Below are 18,834 nucleotides of genomic sequence, written 5' to 3' on the forward strand. Positions count from 1 at the left end.
AGTGCTCTTGGCCGGTGGGATTCAAAGTGCTGGGGTGGGGGTTGTCCCAGCGGGAGGCGAAGCACTGGGATGGGGGGGCTGTCGGGACACCCCCCCACCCCAGCACTTTGAATCACGCCGTCCAAGAGCACTCAGGCAGCAGCTTCTGCTGGATACGGGCGATGGGTGGGACGAGCGGCGCAGAAGCCGGTGGCCGTAGCAGCTGCTGCAAGAGGCTTCCGCGCCGCTCTGTCCCACTCATCGCCCGTATCCAGCAGATAGGCTTTGAATTTTTGGCTGGGGGGTGGAGAAGTAGGACCTTCCTCACTCCCCCCCCAGCCAAAATCACAAAGCCAGGCAGCCCCCAGCCGCCAAAGGAGCCTCCTGATTCTCCCCGCCCTGTGGAGAAGTGTGGAGGGCTGCGTCACTAAGCTCCACCCCTCCATAACCCCACCCCCATATGACCAAAGCCCCCCCCCCACCGGGCCGTGGAAAATTGGTCTAGCTTAAAGCCGGTCCCTGGTGCAAAAAAGGTTGGGGACCTCTGCTCTAGAAGACTTGTTAATAATTTAAAAAAATTTGGATTGTGCAGAACTCGATGCTTTAACTTTAAAATTAAAAAACAAAGAAGATTCCGATGATTATAAAACATGGAACTCATTTTATGATTGGTTTAAGAGGAGAAATAGAAGTTTAAATTAAAATACAATAATAACAATGTGTTAAGACATGTATTTATTGACAGAAAGATGCGATATGATATATATCTTGGAAGAAGCCAATTATCTAGGTCCCCAGCAGTCGGGTTTCAGGCCCGGTTACAGCACGGAAACCGCTTTGGTCGTGTTGATGGATGATCTCTGGCGGGCCCGGGACAGGGGTTTATCCTCTGTCCTGGTGCTCCTTGACCTCTCAGCGGCTTTCGATACCATCGACCATGGTATCCTTCTGCGCCGGCTGGGGGTGGGAGGCACTGTTCTTCAGTGGTTCTCCTCCTACCTCTCTGGCCGGTCGCAGTCGGTGTTAGTGGGGGGTCAGAGGTCGACTCCTAGGTTTCTCCCTTGTGGGGTGCCTCAGGGGTCGGTCCTCTCCCCCCTGCTATTCAACATCTACATGAAACCGCTGGGCGAGATCATCCAAGGACATGGGGTGAGGTATCATCAATATGCGGATGATACCCAGCTCTACATCTCCACCCCATGCCCAGTCAACGAAGCGGCGGAAGTGATGTGCCGGTGCCTGGAGGCTGTTGGGGCCTGGATGGGTGTCAACAGACTCAAGCTCAACCCGGATAACACGGAGTGGCTGTGGGTTTTGCCTCCCAAGGACAATTCCATCTGTCCGTCCATTACCCTGGGGGGGGGGAATTATTGACCCCCTCAGAGAGGGTGCGCAACTTGGGCGTCCTCCTCGACCCACAGCTCACATTAGAAAAACATCTCTCAGCTGTGGCGAGGGGGGCGTTTGCCCAGGTTCGCCTGGTGCACCAGTTGCGGCCCTATCTGGACCGGGACTCACTGCTCACAGTCACTCATGCCCTCATCACCTCGAGGTTCGACTACTGTAATGCTCTCTACATGGGGCTACCCTTGAAAAGTGTTCGGAAACTTCAGATCGTGCAGAATGCAGCTGCGAGAGCAGTCATGGGCTTACCTAGGTATGCCCATGTTTCTCCATCACTCCGCAGTCTGCATTGGCTGCCGATCAATTTCCGGTCACAATTCAAATTGTTGGTTATGACCTTTAAAGCCCTTCATGGCACTGGACCAGAATATCTCCGAGACCGCCTACTGCCGCACGAATCCCAGCGACCGATTAGGTCCCACAGAGTGGGCCTTCTCCGGGTCCCGTCAACTAAACAATGTCGGTTGGCGGGCCCCAGGGGAAGACCCTTCTCTGTGGCGGCACCGGCCCTCTGGAACCAACTCCCCCCGGAGATTAGGATTGCCCCTACTCTTCCTGACTTCCGTAAACTCCTTAAAACCCACCTTTGTCATCAGGCATGGGGGAATTGAAACATCTCCCCCTGGGCATGTTTAATTTATATATGGTATGCGTGTGTGTATGTCTGTTAGTATATGGGGTCTTTTAAATCTTTAAACTTTTTAAAAATTGTTGGATTATTTATGATTTGTTGTTACATGTTGTGAGCCGCCCCGAGTCTTCGGAGAGGGGCGGCATACAAATCGAATAAATAATAATAATAATAAATAATAATATACAACTGTTTTTGTGAAGACAAAATCTTTATGTAACTAAATTAATTAACAGAGTGTACAGAAGGCGGTTTAAAAAATAATAACAACAAAGAAGATATTGATAACCAAAAAGAACAATAGTGAATGCCGATGGTTTTTTACTCACCAGAAAATAATTTGATATCAGAAAAGATTGTAAATTTCCTCCTCTCAAGAGGATATTGATGAGATATTTTTTTAATTTTATGTTATTTGTATTTTTGTAATTGTATTTTTGTAATTGTTCATTGTACATTTTTGTATTTTTCTCGTTTTGATTTTGATGTTGATGGTTTTTTTGTTTGTTTGTTTTGGTGTGCATGTTTTCTTTCCTTTTTGTGTATTGCAAATATTGCAAATATACAAATGTATATATGTTTTTGATTATACTTTTTAACACAATTTTAAAAAATTACTTTAAAAAAAAGAAATAACTCTGTCCACATAATAACTCTGTCGACATAATTTCCTAGCTTTACAGATTCATTGTAACTGCTGACTTCTTGTTTGCCTCTTCATAACATTATTTCTCTAATGTTATAATTTTTGGCTTCATTCTTGGATTTTAATTGCTTGGCTTTTAGTTCCTTTTGCATTGTTACTCTCCTTACAAGCATTTTTCATTTTTAAAAACATGTTATTTGGTCCTATGCTTGTAAAGTTTCATTTTTTTCTAATAATTTTACGATTGGATTTCATGGTTGTGTACAAGCACTGGCTTGTTTGTAAATGCACTCAAATGCTCAGTCACCTTAGGTCATTTGATTAATGGGCCATGGCCTTTGAGACTCTAAGGATATTAGGAGACATACACTGACATAGCAGCTCTTAAATTTTTCTTCCTTAATATATTGTCATGTGATTATTGAATTACAGCTGCTATAAGTGTATGTGTGTGTGTGTGTGTGTGTGTATGGATGGATGGATAGAAAGACAGACAGACAGACGGACGGACGGACAGACAGATAGATAGATCTTGGCATGTTCAGGTCTTTTCCCATGTAACATTGATAGAATCTTGGTAACATTTCAACAAGGTTCCACTTGTCATCTTCAGGCTGGTGTTTTCGGCTTCATACTAGGACGAACAAAGCATGGTTGGAGCTGCCGTCCCTCTATAAATTAGTTGTTTGTCTGTATTGTAATATCCTGATTAGTTAATGGGGTAACATCTTCACTAGTTGATGCTGTTGATTTTTGCAGATTAGTTGATTTTTGCAGATTAGGGGTTATCTCCTGAGTAGTTGTTGCAGTTTATGCCTGCAAATTAGTCAGCTGCTTTGTAATGTATGTCTGTGGTGTAACATCCCAGGTTTTGGGTTGGCTCCGAGTTTGTAGGTTTGGCTCCGAAGAGTAGGTCAAACTGTGCTTAGCACAGTAAATTTCCAGCCCATTCTTTTAATTTATTATTGTCAAGCTCAAAAATAGGGAAGAGAGACTGGCAGGAAAGGAAAGGAAGCAGGAGAGTTAGAGAGGGAATTGTTTGTGGGAGATTTTGGAGAAAACCTGACACTGATATTGTTTGTAAGTACCTGTTGTAGATACCCATTGTAAATAACATCGCTGTATATAGCAAGGAGCATTAAAGCCTCCACTGTCTTTATTTTCTATAACAATTGCCAGTCTTGCATAGCAAAATATACCTCCAGCTCAAATAGAAAACCATCACAATGTCATCTCTTAGCAAATAAGGAAAAAGAGTTAATGAATATAATATAAAATGGTGACGCGAGTGGATGCATAGCCACACAGCAGAAGATTGAGAACAGAAAATAGACAAAAAAATCAGGCAAAAAGACTGACATTACCAGAAAAAGGGGAAAAGGACAGATACCCCAACCTCATACTGCAAAGATAGACAAACTAAGAAAGAGAGACAAACTGCAAAGAGAGACAAACCAGCTTTTGGAGACTTCTGAGGGCATTGAGAATGGCAGCCAGTAAGTGGAGATGGAAGAGATGGTCGCGGTGGGAAGGGAAGGAGAGGGACCGCCAATATCAAAATCCCAGGAGGCAGGGGAGAGAATTGAAGCGTTCAGGGCCAGTGAGGGAAGAATGAAACCCTCGACGCCCAGCTGATTCCTCCTGGAGTGCCAGACACCAGGCGGACCCCCCCAACCCTTTGGAACCTTTCAACGACCCTTTCAGCAACCCGACACCCAGCTGATTCCACCCAAGAGCGGTGGCACCAAGTGGATTCCCCACCCAAGCCACCGCAAAATGAGGACAAACATCCTGAAATCCTGACGCCCTGCAAATGCCACCCAATAGTGCTGCCCAGCTGACAGCGAGTCTCCCCGAAGCCCCCGACGCCCAACTGACCACAGAGTACCTACTAGAGAGTAACTGCTGGAGAGAGGGAGCATCAATTTCAAAATCCCAAGAGGCAGGGGAGAGAATTGAAGCGTTTGAGGCCAGTGATGTCCAGCTGATTTCTCCCGGAGTGCCCGACACCAGGCGCACCCTCCCCAGCCTGGAGCCCCCATCCATACTAAAAGACCGATCAGTGGCCACCGCCATTACAGAGAAACAGGCCACGTGGCTACAAAGGAAGACCAAGAGACCACATGACTGTTTGAATACCCACAACCAATAGGGGAAACAAACAGCCTGCTTGAACCTATACCCAAGGGATACAGACCTGTGACTCCAAAAAGGGAGGGAGAAGAGAGAGAGAGAGAAAATAAGAGCCTGCTTGCAACTCCAAGGGCAAACAAGAAAACAAAAACAAAGAACAAAGAAACCAAACAATGTTCAAACCTAATTCTCACTCAACAAATTAAAGGGTCCCCAAAACATCAACCCAGCAGACCCAGCACAACACCACCATCCAACAAGGCAACTAGCATCTACAAACTTCAGCAATAACAATCTACACCCACGCTCACACAGGCACACAACTTGCACCAAACACACACACCTACACAAACACACACAACCAGCACCAAACCACTATGCATGTGGAAGAACAAGGAGCAGATGTCCGTTGTGATTTGCAATTCATGTTCAATGTACACTCTTCTTCCCACAGACCTCCTCAACTTCAAATGTACTAAATGCAAACTGATTTACCTACTGGAAGAAAAAATTGAAAATCTAGAGCAGAATCTAAACACCCTTAAGCTAAACAACCAAAACCAGAAACCCCAAAGCCCACAAAAAGAACAAGCACAAACAGAACACAAAAACAACCAAGGCACCCGTACAAGTGACAACCCCCCCAGAAGACAGAAACAGCTGGACACATGTCACCCATAGAAAGAAGCATAAAATAAACACAAAACCCATACCAAAAGCAACTCACCCACACCCAATACCACTAACCACAAGTAACCAATACCATGGACTCCCAGTAGAAGAAAACAAACAGGCAGCTGATGAAGAAGCATCAACAAGAATCATCAATAAAATAGCACCACCAAACACCACCATTACAAAAAAGAACTCCTTAAGCAACCCCTGCCAAAAGAAGAAAAGGAGAGTGCTTGTCACTGGGGACTCAATTCTCAGGGGAACCAAACCTGCCATCTGCAGGCCAGACAACCAATCCAGAGAGGTATGCTGCTTCCCTGGAGCCAAAATCTCTGACATAACAGAAAAAATAACCAAGATAATAAAGCCTACCGACTACTACCCCCTACTAGCATTCCACGTGGGAACAAATGATACAGCAAAAGACCTAAAAACAACAATGAGGGACTACGACCAACTGGGCAACAAAGCCAAAGACATGGGTGCACAGGTAGTTTTTTCATCCATATTACCTACAAGAGGACGGCATCCGACAAGATAATGAAAAATTCTGCAATTGAACCACTGGCTAAAAGGTTGGTGTTGCCAAAGAATCTTTGGATTCTTTGATCATGGACTACACTTTCTCCAGGATGGGCTTCTAGCTAGTGACAAGTTACACCTCACCAAGACTGGGGAAAATGTCCTTGGAAACCATCTAGCCCAACTCATCAGAAGGGCTTTAAACTAACACTGTGTGGGATGGGCAACCATATTCCAGAACCTAACATCAATCAAGGTCCCTCAGCAAGCAAGGTCAGCAACAAACTAAAAAGGGAAAGGAAGGGAGACACACACAAACACCAATCAGAAGACACCAAGGCCCCACCCAAAAATAGGCACAAAGAACTCAAATGCCTAGGGAAAAAACAGGGTGAACTAGAAATTCTAATCCACAAAGACAAATACGATATAGTTGGAATCACTGAAACCTGGTGGGACAAAACACACAACTGGAATATACAGATTAAAGGATACAAACTTTTCAAAAATAAATAGATCACACAAAAAAAGGTGGTGAAGTTGCATTGTATATAAAAGACCACTACAATGCCACAGAAATTCAAGCTACAAGAGAAGAAAACCCTCTAGAAAGCTTATGGGTCAACATGAAAGAAAAAAAGTGCAACACAACAATTGGTGTGTACTACAGACCACCAAACCAAACAGAAATAATGGACAGCCTTTTCAACAACCAACTAACACAAATAAGCAAGAAAAACAACATAGTAATAATGGGAGACTTCAATTACCCGGACATTAACTGGAAAAATAATTCCACACCAAACGAAAAACCGAACAAATTTCTGACATGCCTTGCAGACAACTTCATAGTCCAAAATGTAGAGGGGCAACCACACTGGACCTTATTCTCACAATCAGAGAAGTGATAGTAGGGGTTGAAACAGATGGAATGCTGAGTGAAAGCGACCATAACATCGTCAAGTTCAATATAAGAGTAACACAAACAATTGGACCCAACAACCCCAAAGTCCCAGATTATAAAAAAGTGGACTTTAACAAAGTCAGAGAAAACTCGAGAATGATCCAATGGACAACAGCCCTGAAAGGAAAAGCCACACAAGAAGCTTGGGAGATCTTAAAAACCACAATCACAAAAGCCCAAAACAATGCTATCCCAATGAAAAAGAAACACACAAAATCCAAAAACCAAAAATGGAAAGAAGGACACATAACCAAGGCAGATTACCAACAAACAGCCAGAATCTGCAAAGAAAAAATCAGGACAGCAAAAGCCCAGTATGAACTAAGCTTATCAACAAAAGTCCAAGACAATTAAAAAAAGCTTCTTCCAACACATAAACAACCAAAAAAAATATATCAAGGATATAATTGGTCCATTAAAACTGAGTGGGCCTTCTCCGGGTCCCGTCAACTAAACAATGTCAGTTGGCGGGCCCCAGGGGAAGAGCCTTCTCTGTGGCGGCCCCGACCCTCTGGAACCAACTCCCCCCAGAGATTAGAACTGCCCCTACTCTCCCTGTCTTCCGTAAACTCCTTAAAACCCACCTTTGTCGTCAGGCATGGGGGAACTGAAACACTTCCCCCGGGCATGTACATTTTATGTATGGTATGTCTGAGTGTGTGTTTGTTAGCAAAATGGGGTTCTTTTAAATATTTTAAATTATATTTGGATTTGTTATAAATTGTTGTGTTATGCTGTGAGCCGCCCCGAGTCTGCGGAGAGGGGCGGCATACAAATCTAAATAATAAATAAATAAATAAATAAATTACTGGATGCAGGTGTCGAGATTAAGTCCAGATTCCATAAGATTCCATAAGGATAGAATATATATATTTAGAAAAGATAACAACAAATTATTAATCTCAAATCAAGGAAAAGTTATTGGGAAAGCAATTAAATAATTAATTGTAAAACTGTAGATTGGATATTAAAAGATAATATGATCAGTTGGTGCAGAAACTTAGGTAAAGAAATAGATTTAAATACATGGAAAAAGGTGTGGACATGTAATTGGAAAATAACTAAGTCAACTTCCTTTAAGATGTTTTACAGATGGCATTTAACAACAAATAGAATTTCAAAAATGTAAATCAAATGTAAATGTAAATCATGGTTAAAAGAGATAAGGCAGCAAGAGATTAAGAAAACTCCAGAATTATTTTTATTAGGTATCTCAAACAATAAATATAAAAAAGAAATATATTACAATAATTCATATATTACTAACTGCTAGGATAGTTTTTGCACAAAGATTGAAAGAAATGGAGACACCGAAAGAAGAAGTATTTAGGAAAATTATAGAATGTGCTGAGCTCGATATGATGACGAGGCGGTTAAATAACCAAGAAGAATCGGAATTTTTCTGGTGTGATAAAAAAATGTAGTGATGTTTTACAATAGAACATATTTCTTTGATTTGATTCAACATATAATCAGGCTTTTTTCTTTTTAGAAAATATAAATAGTTCAATATATCATTAGACTTGTTTTCAAATAGCGAATTGTAATAGGTATTTTTATAATTCTCTGTATTGATCTAAATAATAACAACGAAGACTTCTATTTTGAGCGGAGCAAACGTAGCTCCTTTTTATGTTATGCGTTGTGTTTGTAATAAAAACATTTATATTTTAAAAAAGTAAGGAATCTTGCACAGAATCAAAAAACCATTTTCCCTAGAATCTAAAGCCTATTTCTCTCTCAAAACGAAAAACTAATGGTAGATCAGAATTTGCTGTTGAAATTATATTATGAAAATAATATTGAAAATGGTTTTGATCAATTTCATATTTTGAAGAACTTCATGTCTAAGAACCTTTTTGGTGCCAAGGGAAAAAACCTTTTCTGTCGCAAAATGAAAATTGAGGCTAGGTTATGATTAGAGATGGTATTCACATTAAGAAAATGGTATTGCTACCTGCTTGAACAATTTCATGTTATGAAGAATTTCATGTCTAAGAACTTTTTTGGTGCACGGGTAAATACCAGAATCTTGCACAGAACCGAAAAACCATTTTGCCTAGAATCTAAAACCTATTTCTCTCTCAAAATGAAAACGAATGGTAGATCAGAATTTGCGGTTGAAGTCATATTATGAAAATAAAATTGAAAATGGTTTTGATCCATTTCATGTTTTGAAGAACTTCATGTCTAAGAACTTTTTTGGTGCCAAGGGAAAAAACCTTTTCAGTCCCAAAATCAAAATTGAGGCTAGGATCTGATTAGAGACGGTATTCACAGTAAGAAAATGGTATTGCTTCCTCTTTTGAAGAATTTCATGTTTTGAAGAATTTCATGTCTAAGAACTGTTCTGTCTGGGTCACTCCGGAAGCTATGACCAACCCAAAAAGATAAGCCAGACACACCGGTTGAATCCAAACAGAGTTTTATAATGGTAATGAGAAAAGAAGCCAACAGAAAATGTCCTTAGAAGTCAGGAAAACAGTGGAACTCCAAACAGATACACAAAGACAATTGTCCATACAGAAACACAGGATCCTTGATGATAAACGAGGCTGTTGCTAACAAACACCAACCTCCCATGGGTCTTCAAGACTGCTGGGCCACGAGCCAGGAACAAAACGCTGAGAGAAAAGGCAGATAACATCAATTCCACTCTGATAACACTCCACACTGCCGAAAGAGTTTGCCTGCCTTATAAACACTTCCATGCTAATGAGGACCACACTCAAGCCCTGGTGTTCCTCATTCAATGCTGATAATATCTATTCAGCTGCTGCCTCCTTTGATCTATGCGTCTCTGTTGCATGCGAATAATAGCTTGTGCCTCATAATCCAATGACTCCAGAGAATCCAAGCTACTGGCTGGAGAGAGCCACTCCCCAGGACTCCCAGGCCTTTCCTCCCCGTCACATTCCTCACTGGAAGCTCCCCTGTCTGACTGCCAAGAACCCTCCTCTTCGCTCTCAGCTGGCCTTTGATCTGCCTCAGGCTGAACCACAACAAAGAACTTTTTTGGTACACGGAGAAAATACCAGAAGCTTGAAGAATTTCATGTCTACAAACTTTTTTGGTGCATGGAGAAAATACCAGAAGCTTGCACAGAATTGAAAAACCATTTTGCCTAGAATCTAAAATCTATTTCTCTCTCAAAATGAAAAACGGATGGTACATCAGAATTTGCAGTTGAAGTCTTATTATGAAAATAATATTGAAAATGGTTTTGATCAATTTCATGTTTTGAAGAACTTCATGTCTAAGAACTTTTTTGGTGCCAAGGGAAAAAACCTTTTCACTCCCAAAATCAAAATTGAGGCTAGGATCTGATTAGAGTTGGTATTCACATAAAGAAAATGGTATTGCTAACTGTTTTGAACAATTACATGTTTTGACGAATTTAATGTCTAAGAACTTTTTTGGTGCACGGGGAAAATACCAGAATCTTGCCCTGAATTGAGAAACCATATTGCCTTTTTCTCTCTCAAAATGAAAAACGGATCATAGAACAGAATTTGCGGTTGTAGTCTGATTCTGAAAATAGTATTGAAAATGGTTTGGATCAATTTCATGTTTTGAAGAATTTCATGTCTAAGAACTTTTTTGATGCCAAGGGAAAAAAACTTTTCAGTCACAAAATCAAAATTGGGCCTAGGTTATGATTAGAAATGGTATTCACAGTAAGAAAATGGTATGGCTTCCTGTTTTGAACAATTTCTTGTTTTGAAGAATTTCATGTCTAAGAACTTTTTTGTTGCACGGGGAAAATACCAGAACGTTGCACAGAATCAAAAAACCATTTTGCCTAGAATCTAAAAGCTTTCTCTTTATCGAAATGAAAAACGGATGGTAAAACAGAATTTGGGGTTGTAGTCGTCTGATTCCGAAAACAGTATTGAAAATTGTTTTGATCAATTTCATGTTTTGAAGAACTTCATGTCTAACTTTTTTGGTGCCAAGGGAAAAAACCTTTTCTATCGCAAAATCAAAATTGAGGCTACATTATGACTACAACTGGTATTCACAGTAAGAAAATGATTTTGCTACCTGTTTTGAACAATTTCATGTTTTGAAGAATTTCATGTCTAAGAACTTTTTTGATGCCAAGGGAAAAAAACTTTTCAGTCACAAAATCAAAATTGGGCCTAGGTTATCATTAGAAATGGTATTCACAGTAAGAAAATGGTATGGCTACCTGAAAATGGTTTTGATCAATTTCATGTTTTGAAGAACTTCATGTCTAAAAACTGTTTTGCTGCTATGTGTTTTCATGTTGTGAAGAATTTGACGTCTGAGAACTTTTTTGTGCACGGGTAAATACCAGAATCTTGCACAGAATCAAAAAACCATTTTCCCTAGAATCTAAAACCTATTTCTCTCTCAAAACGAAAAACTAATGGTAGATAAGAATTTGTGGTTGAAGTCATATTATGAAAATAATATTGAAAATGGTTTTGATCAATTTCATGTTTTGAAGAATTTCATGTCTAAGAACTTTTTTGGTGCACGAAGAAAATACCAGAACGCTGCTCAGAATGGAACAACCATTTTGCCTAGAATCTAAAAGCTTCCTCTTTATCGAAATGAAAAAGGGATGGTAAAAAAGAATTTGGGGTTGTAGTCGTCTGATTCCGAAAAAGGTATTGAGAATGGTTTTGAACAACTTCATGTTTTGAAGACCTTCATGATTAAGAACTTTTTTGGTGCCAATGGAAAAAACCTTTTCTGTCGCAAAATCAAAATTGAGGCTAGGTTATTATTACAAATGGTATTCACAGTAAGAAAATGGTATTGCTTCCTGTTTTGAACAATTTCATGTTATGAAGAATTTCATGTCTAAGAACTTTTTTGTTGCACGGGGAAAATACCAGAACGTTGCACAGAATCAAAAAACCATTTTGCCTAGAATCTAAAAGCTTTCTCTTTATCGAAATGAAAAACGGATGGTAAAACAGAATTTGGGGTTGTAGTCGTCTGATTCCGAAAATAGTATTGAAAATTGTTTTGATCAATTTCATGTTTTGAAGAACTTCATGTCTAACTTTTTTGGTGCCAAGGGAAAAAACCTTTTCTATCGCAAAATCAAAATTTGATTCTACATTATGATTACAACTGGTATTCACAGTAAGAAAATGATTTTGCTACCTGTTTTGAACAATTTCATGTTTTGAAGAATTTCATGTCTAAGAACTTTTTTGATGCCAAGGGAAAAAAACTTTTCAGTCACAAAATCAAAATTGGGCCTAGGTTATCATTAGAAATGGTATTCACAGTAAGAAAATGGTATGGCTTCCTGTTTTGAACAATTTCATGTTTTGAAGAATTTCATGTCTAAGAACTTTTTTGGTGCACGAAGAAAATACCAGAACGCTGCTCAGAATGGAACAACCATTTTGCCTAGAATCTAAAAGCTTCCTTTATCGAAATGAAAAAGGGATGCAACAAAAAAGTTCTTCAAAACATGGTTTTGAACAACATGTTTTGAAGAACTTTTTTGTTGCACGGGGAAAATACCAGAACGTTGCACAGAATCAAAAAACCATTTTGCCTAGAATCTAAAAGCTTTCTCTTTGTCGAAATGAAAAACAGATGGTAAAACAGAATTTGGGGTTGTAGTCGTCTGATTCCGAAAATAGTTTGAAAATTGTTTTGATCAATTTCATGTTTTGAAGAACTTCATATCTAACTTTTTTGGTGCCAAGGGAAAAAACCTTTTCTATCGCAAAATCAAAATTTGATTCTACATTATGATTACAACTGGTATTCACAGTAAGAAAATGATTTTGCTACCTGTTTTGAACAATTTCATGTTTTGAAGAATTTCATGTCTAAGAACTTTTTTGATGCCAAGGGAAAAAAACTTTTCAGTCACAAAATCAAAATTGGGCCTAGGTTATGATTAGAAATGGTATTCACAGTAAGAAAATGGTATGGCTTCCTGTTTTGAACAATTTCATGTTTTGAAGAATTTCATGTCTAAGAACTTTTTTGGTGCACGAAGAAAATACCAGAACGCTGCTCAGAATGGAACAACCATTTTGCCTAGAATCTAAAAGCTTCCTTTATCGAAATGAAAAAGGGATGGTAAAACAGAATTTGGGGTTGTAGGTATTGAGAATGGTTTTGAACAACATGTTTTGAAGAACTTTTTTGTTGCACGGGGAAAATACCAGAACGTTGCACAAAATCAAAAAACCATTTTGCCTAGAATCTAAAAGCTTTCTCTTTATCGAAATGAAAAACAGATGGTAAAACAGAATTTGGGGTTGTAGTCGTCTGATTCCGAAAATAGTATTGAAAATTGTTTTGATCAATTTCATGTTTTGAAGAACTTCATGTCTAAGAACTTTTTTGCTGCCAAGGGAAAAAACCTTTTCACTCCCAAAATCAAAATTGAGGCTAGGATCTGATCAGACTTTGTATTCACAGTAAGAAAATGGTATTGCTACCTGTTTTCGTGTTTTGAAGAATTTCACGTCTGAGAACTTTTTTTGTGCATGGGGAAAGTACCAGAATCTTGCACAGAATCAAAAAACCATTTTCCCTAGAATTTAAAACCTATTTCTCTCTCAAAATGAAAAACTAATGGTAGATCAGAATTTGCGGTTGAAGTCATATTATGAAAATAATATTGAAAATGGTTTTGATCAATTTCATATTTTGAAGAACTTCATGTCTAACTTTTTTGGTGCCAAGGGAAAAAACCTTTTCTGTCGCAAAATCAAAATTGAGGCTAGGTTATTATTACAAATGGTATTCACAGTAAGAAAATGGTATTGCTTCCTGTTTTGAACAATTTCATGTTATGAAGAATTTCATGTCTAAGAACGTTTTTGTTGCACGGGGAAAATACCAGAACGTTGCACAGAATCAAAAAACCATTTTGCCTAGAATCTAAAAGCTTTCTCTTTATCGAAATGAAAAACGGATGGTAAAACAGAATTTGGGGTTGTAGTCGTCTGATTCCGAAAATAGTATTGAAAATTGTTTTGATCAATTTCATGTTTTGAAGAACTTCATATCTAACTTTTTTGGTGCCAAGGGAAAAAACCTTTTCTATCGCAAAATCAAAATTTGATTCTACATTATGATTACAACTGGTATTCACAGTAAGAAAATGATTTTGCTACCTGTTTTGAACAATTTCATGTTTTGAAGAATTTCATGTCTAAGAACTTTTTTGATGCCAAGGGAAAAAAACTTTTCAGTCACAAAATCAAAATTGGGCCTAGGTTATGATTAGAAATGGTATTCACAGTAAGAAAATGGTATGGCTTCCTGTTTTGAACAATTTCATGTTTTGAAGAATTTCATGTCTAAGAACTTTTTTGGTGCACGAAGAAAATACCAGAACGCTGCTCAGAATGGAACAACCATTTTGCCTAGAATCTAAAAGCTTCCTTTATCGAAATGAAAAAGGGATGGTAAAACAGAATTTGGGGTTGTAGGTATTGAGAATGGTTTTGAACAACATGTTTTGAAGAACTTTTTTGTTGCACGGGGAAAATACCAGAACGTTGCACAGAATCAAAAAACCATTTTGCCTAGAATCTAAAAGCTTTCTCTTTATCGAAATGAAAAACAGATGGTAAAACAGAATTTGGGGTTGTAGTCGTCTGATTCCGAAAATAGTATTGAAAATTGTTTTGATCAATTTCATGTTTTGAAGAACTTCATGTCTAACTTTTTTGGTGCCAAGGGAAAAAACCTTTTCTATCGCAAAATCAAAATTGGGGCTAGGAACTTATTAGATATTGTATTTACAGTAAAAAATGGTATTGCTACCTGTTTTGAACAATTTCATGTTTTGAAGAACTTCATGTTTAAGAACTTTTTTGGTGCCAAGGGAAAAAACCTTTTCAGTCGCAAAATCAAAATTGAGTCTAGGATCTGATAAGAGATTGTATTCACATTAAAAATGGTATTGCTACCTGTTTTGAACAATTTCATGTTTTGAAGAATTTCATGTCTAAGAACTTTTTTGGTGCATGGGAAAATACCAGAATCTTGCACAGAATCGAAAAACCAGCTTGCCTAGACACTAAAACCTATTTCTTTCTCAAAATGAAAAACGGATGGTACATCAGAATTTGCGGTTGAAGTCATATTATGAAAATAAAATTGAAAATGGTTTTGATCAATTTCATGTTTTGAAGAACTTCATGTCTAAGAACTTTTTTGCTGCCAAGGGAAAAAACCTTTTCACTCCCAAAATCAAAATTGAGGCTAGGATCTGATCAGACTTTGTATTCACAGTAAGAAAATGGTATTGCTACCTGTTTTCATGTTTTGAAGAATTTCACGTCTGAGAACTTTTTTTGTGCATGGGGAAAGTACCACAATCTTGCACAGAATCAAAAAACCATTTTCCCTAGAATCTAAAGCCTATTTCTCTCTCAAAACGAAAAACTAATGGTAGATCAGAATTTGCTGTTGAAATCATATTATGAAAATAATATTGAAAATGGTTTTGATCAATTTCATATTTTGAAGAACTTCATGTCTAACTTTTTTGGTGCCAAGGGAAAAAACCTTTTCTGTCGCAAAATGAAAATTGAGGCTAGGTTATGATTAGAGATGGTATTCACATTAAGAAAATTTCTTAATTCTTATTTCTTTCTCAAAATGAAAAACGGAATGTACATCAGTAAGAAAATGGTATTGCAACCTGTTTGAACAATTTCATGTTTTGAAAAATTTCAACTCTGAGAACTTTTTTGGTGCGCGGGGAAAATACCAGAATTTTGCACAGAATCGAAAAACCATTTTGCCTAGAATCTAAAACCTATTTCTCAAAATGAAAAACAGATGGTACGTCAGAATTTGCGGTTGAAGTCTTATTATGAAAATAATATTGAAAATGGTTTTGATCAATTTCATGTTTTGAAGAACTTCATGTCACCAAACTTTTTTGGTGCCAAGGGAACAACCTTTTCAGTCGCAAAATCAAAATTGAGTCTAGGATCTGATAAGAGATTGTATTCACCTTAAAAAATGGTATTGCTACCTGTTTTGAACAATTTCATGTTTTGAAGAATTTCATGTCTAAGAACTTTTTTGGTGCACGAAGAAAATACCAGAACGCTGCTCAGAATGGAACAACCATTTTGCCTAGAATCTAAAAGCTTCCTTTATCGAAATGAAAAAGGGATGGTAAAACAGAATTTGGGGTTGTAGGTATTGAGAATGGTTTTGAACAACATGTTTTGAAGAACTTTTTTGTTGCACGGGGAAAATACCAGAACGTTGCACAAAATCAAAAAACCATTTTGCCTAGAATCTAAAAGCTTTCTCTTTATCGAAATGAAAAACAGATGGTAAAACAGAATTTGGGGTTGTAGTCGTCTGATTCCGAAAATAGTATTGAAAATTGTTTTGATCAATTTCATGTTTTGAAGAACTTCATGTCTAAGAACTTTTTTGCTGCCAAGGGAAAAAACCTTTTCACTCCCAAAATCAAAATTGAGGCTAGGATCTGATCAGACTTTGTATTCACAGTAAGAAAATGGTATTGCTACCTGTTTTCGTGTTTTGAAGAATTTCACGTCTGAGAACTTTTTTTGTGCATGGGGAAAGTACCAGAATCTTGCACAGAATCAAAAAACCATTTTCCCTAGAATTTAAAACCTATTTCTCTCTCAAAATGAAAAACTAATGGTAGATCAGAATTTGCGGTTGAAGTCATATTATGAAAATAATATTGAAAATGGTTTTGATCAATTTCATATTTTGAAGAACTTCATGTCTAACTTTTTTGGTGCCAAGGGAAAAAACCTTTTCTGTCGCAAAATCAAAATTGAGGCTAGGTTATTATTACAAATGGTATTCACAGTAAGAAAATGGTATTGCTTCCTGTTTTGAACAATTTCATGTTATGAAGAATTTCATGTCTAAGAACGTTTTTGTTGCACGGGGAAAATACCAGAACGTTGCACAGAATCAAAAAACCATTTTGCCTAGAATCTAAAAGCTTTCTCTTTATCGAAATGAAAAACGGATGGTAAAACAGAATTTGGGGTTGTAGTCGTCTGATTCCGAAAATAGTATTGAAAATTGTTTTGATCAATTTCATGTTTTGAAGAACTTCATATCTAACTTTTTTGGTGCCAAGGGAAAAAACCTTTTCTATCGCAAAATCAAAATTTGATTCTACATTATGATTACAACTGGTATTCACAGTAAGAAAATGATTTTGCTACCTGTTTTGAACAATTTCATGTTTTGAAGAATTTCATGTCTAAGAACTTTTTTGCTGCCAAGGGAAAAAACCTTTTCACTCCCAAAATCAAAATTGAGGCTAGGATCTGATCAGACTTTGTATTCACAGTAAGAAAATGGTATTGCTACCTGTTTTCATGTTTTGAAGAATTTCACGTCTGAGAACTTTTTTTGTGCATGGGGAAAGTACCACAATCTTGCACAGAATCAAAAAACCATTTTCCCTAGAATCTAAAGCCTATTTCTCTCTCAAAACGAAAAACTAATGGTAGATCAGAATTTGCTGTTGAAATCATATTATGAAAATAATATTGAAAATGGTTTTGATCAATTTCATATTTTGAAGAACTTCATGTCTAACTTTTTTGGTGCCAAGGGAAAAAACCTTTTCTGTCGCAAAATGAAAATTGAGGCTAGGTTATGATTAGAGATGGTATTCACATTAAGAAAATTTCTTAATTCTTATTTCTTTCTCAAAATGAAAAACGGAATGTACATCAGTAAGAAAATGGTATTGCAACCTGTTTGAACAATTTCATGTTTTGAAAAATTTCAACTCTGAGAACTTTTTTGGTGCGCGGGGAAAATACCAGAATTTTGCACAGAATCGAAAAACCATTTTGCCTAGAATCTAAAACCTATTTCTCAAAATGAAAAACAGATGGTACGTCAGAATTTGCGGTTGAAGTCTTATTATGAAAATAATATTGAAAATGGTTTTGATCAATTTCATGTTTTGAAGAACTTCATGTCTAAGAACTTTTTTGGTGCCAAGGGAAAAAACCTTTTCAGTCGCAAAATCAAAATTGAGTCTAGGATCTGATTAGAGATGGTATTCACATTAAGAAAATGGTATTGCTACCTGCTTGAACAATTTCATGTTTTGAAGAATTTCATGTCTAAGAACTTTTTTGGTGCACGAAGAAAATACCAGAACGCTGCTCAGAATGGAACAACCATTTTGCCTAGAATCTAAAAGCTTCCTTTATCGAAATGAAAAAGGGATGGTAAAACAGAATTTGGGGTTGTAGGTATTGAGAATGGTTTTGAACAACATGTTTTGAAGAACTTTTTTGTTGCACGGGGAAAATACCAGAACGTTGCACAGAATCAAAAAACCATTTTGCCTAGAATCTAAAAGCTTTCTCTTTATCGAAATGAAAAACAGATGGTAAAACAGAATTTGGGGTTGTAGTCGTCTGATTCCGAAAATAGTATTGAAAATTGTTTTGATCAATTTCATGTTTTGAAGAACTTCATGTCTAACTTTTTTGGTGCCAAGGGAAAAAACCTTTTCTATCGCAAAATCAAAATTGGGGCTAGGAACTTATTAGATATTGTATTTACAGTAAAAAATGGTATTGCTACCTGTTTTGAACAATTTCATGTTTTGAAGAACTTCATGTTTAAGAACTTTTTTGGTGCCAAGGGAAAAAACCTTTTCAGTCGCAAAATCAAAATTGAGTCTAGGATCTGATAAGAGATTGTATTCACATTAAAAATGGTATTGCTACCTGTTTTGAACAATTTCATGTTTTGAAGAATTTCATGTCTAAGAACTTTTTTGGTGCATGGGAAAATACCAGAATCTTGCACAGAATCGAAAAACCAGCTTGCCTAGACACTAAAACCTATTTCTTTCTCAAAATGAAAAACGGATGGTAC

The sequence above is a fragment of the Erythrolamprus reginae genome, chromosome 7 (genome assembly GCF_031021105.1).
Source record: "Erythrolamprus reginae isolate rEryReg1 chromosome 7, rEryReg1.hap1, whole genome shotgun sequence".
NCBI classification, from domain to species: Eukaryota; Metazoa; Chordata; class Lepidosauria; order Squamata; family Dipsadidae; genus Erythrolamprus; species Erythrolamprus reginae.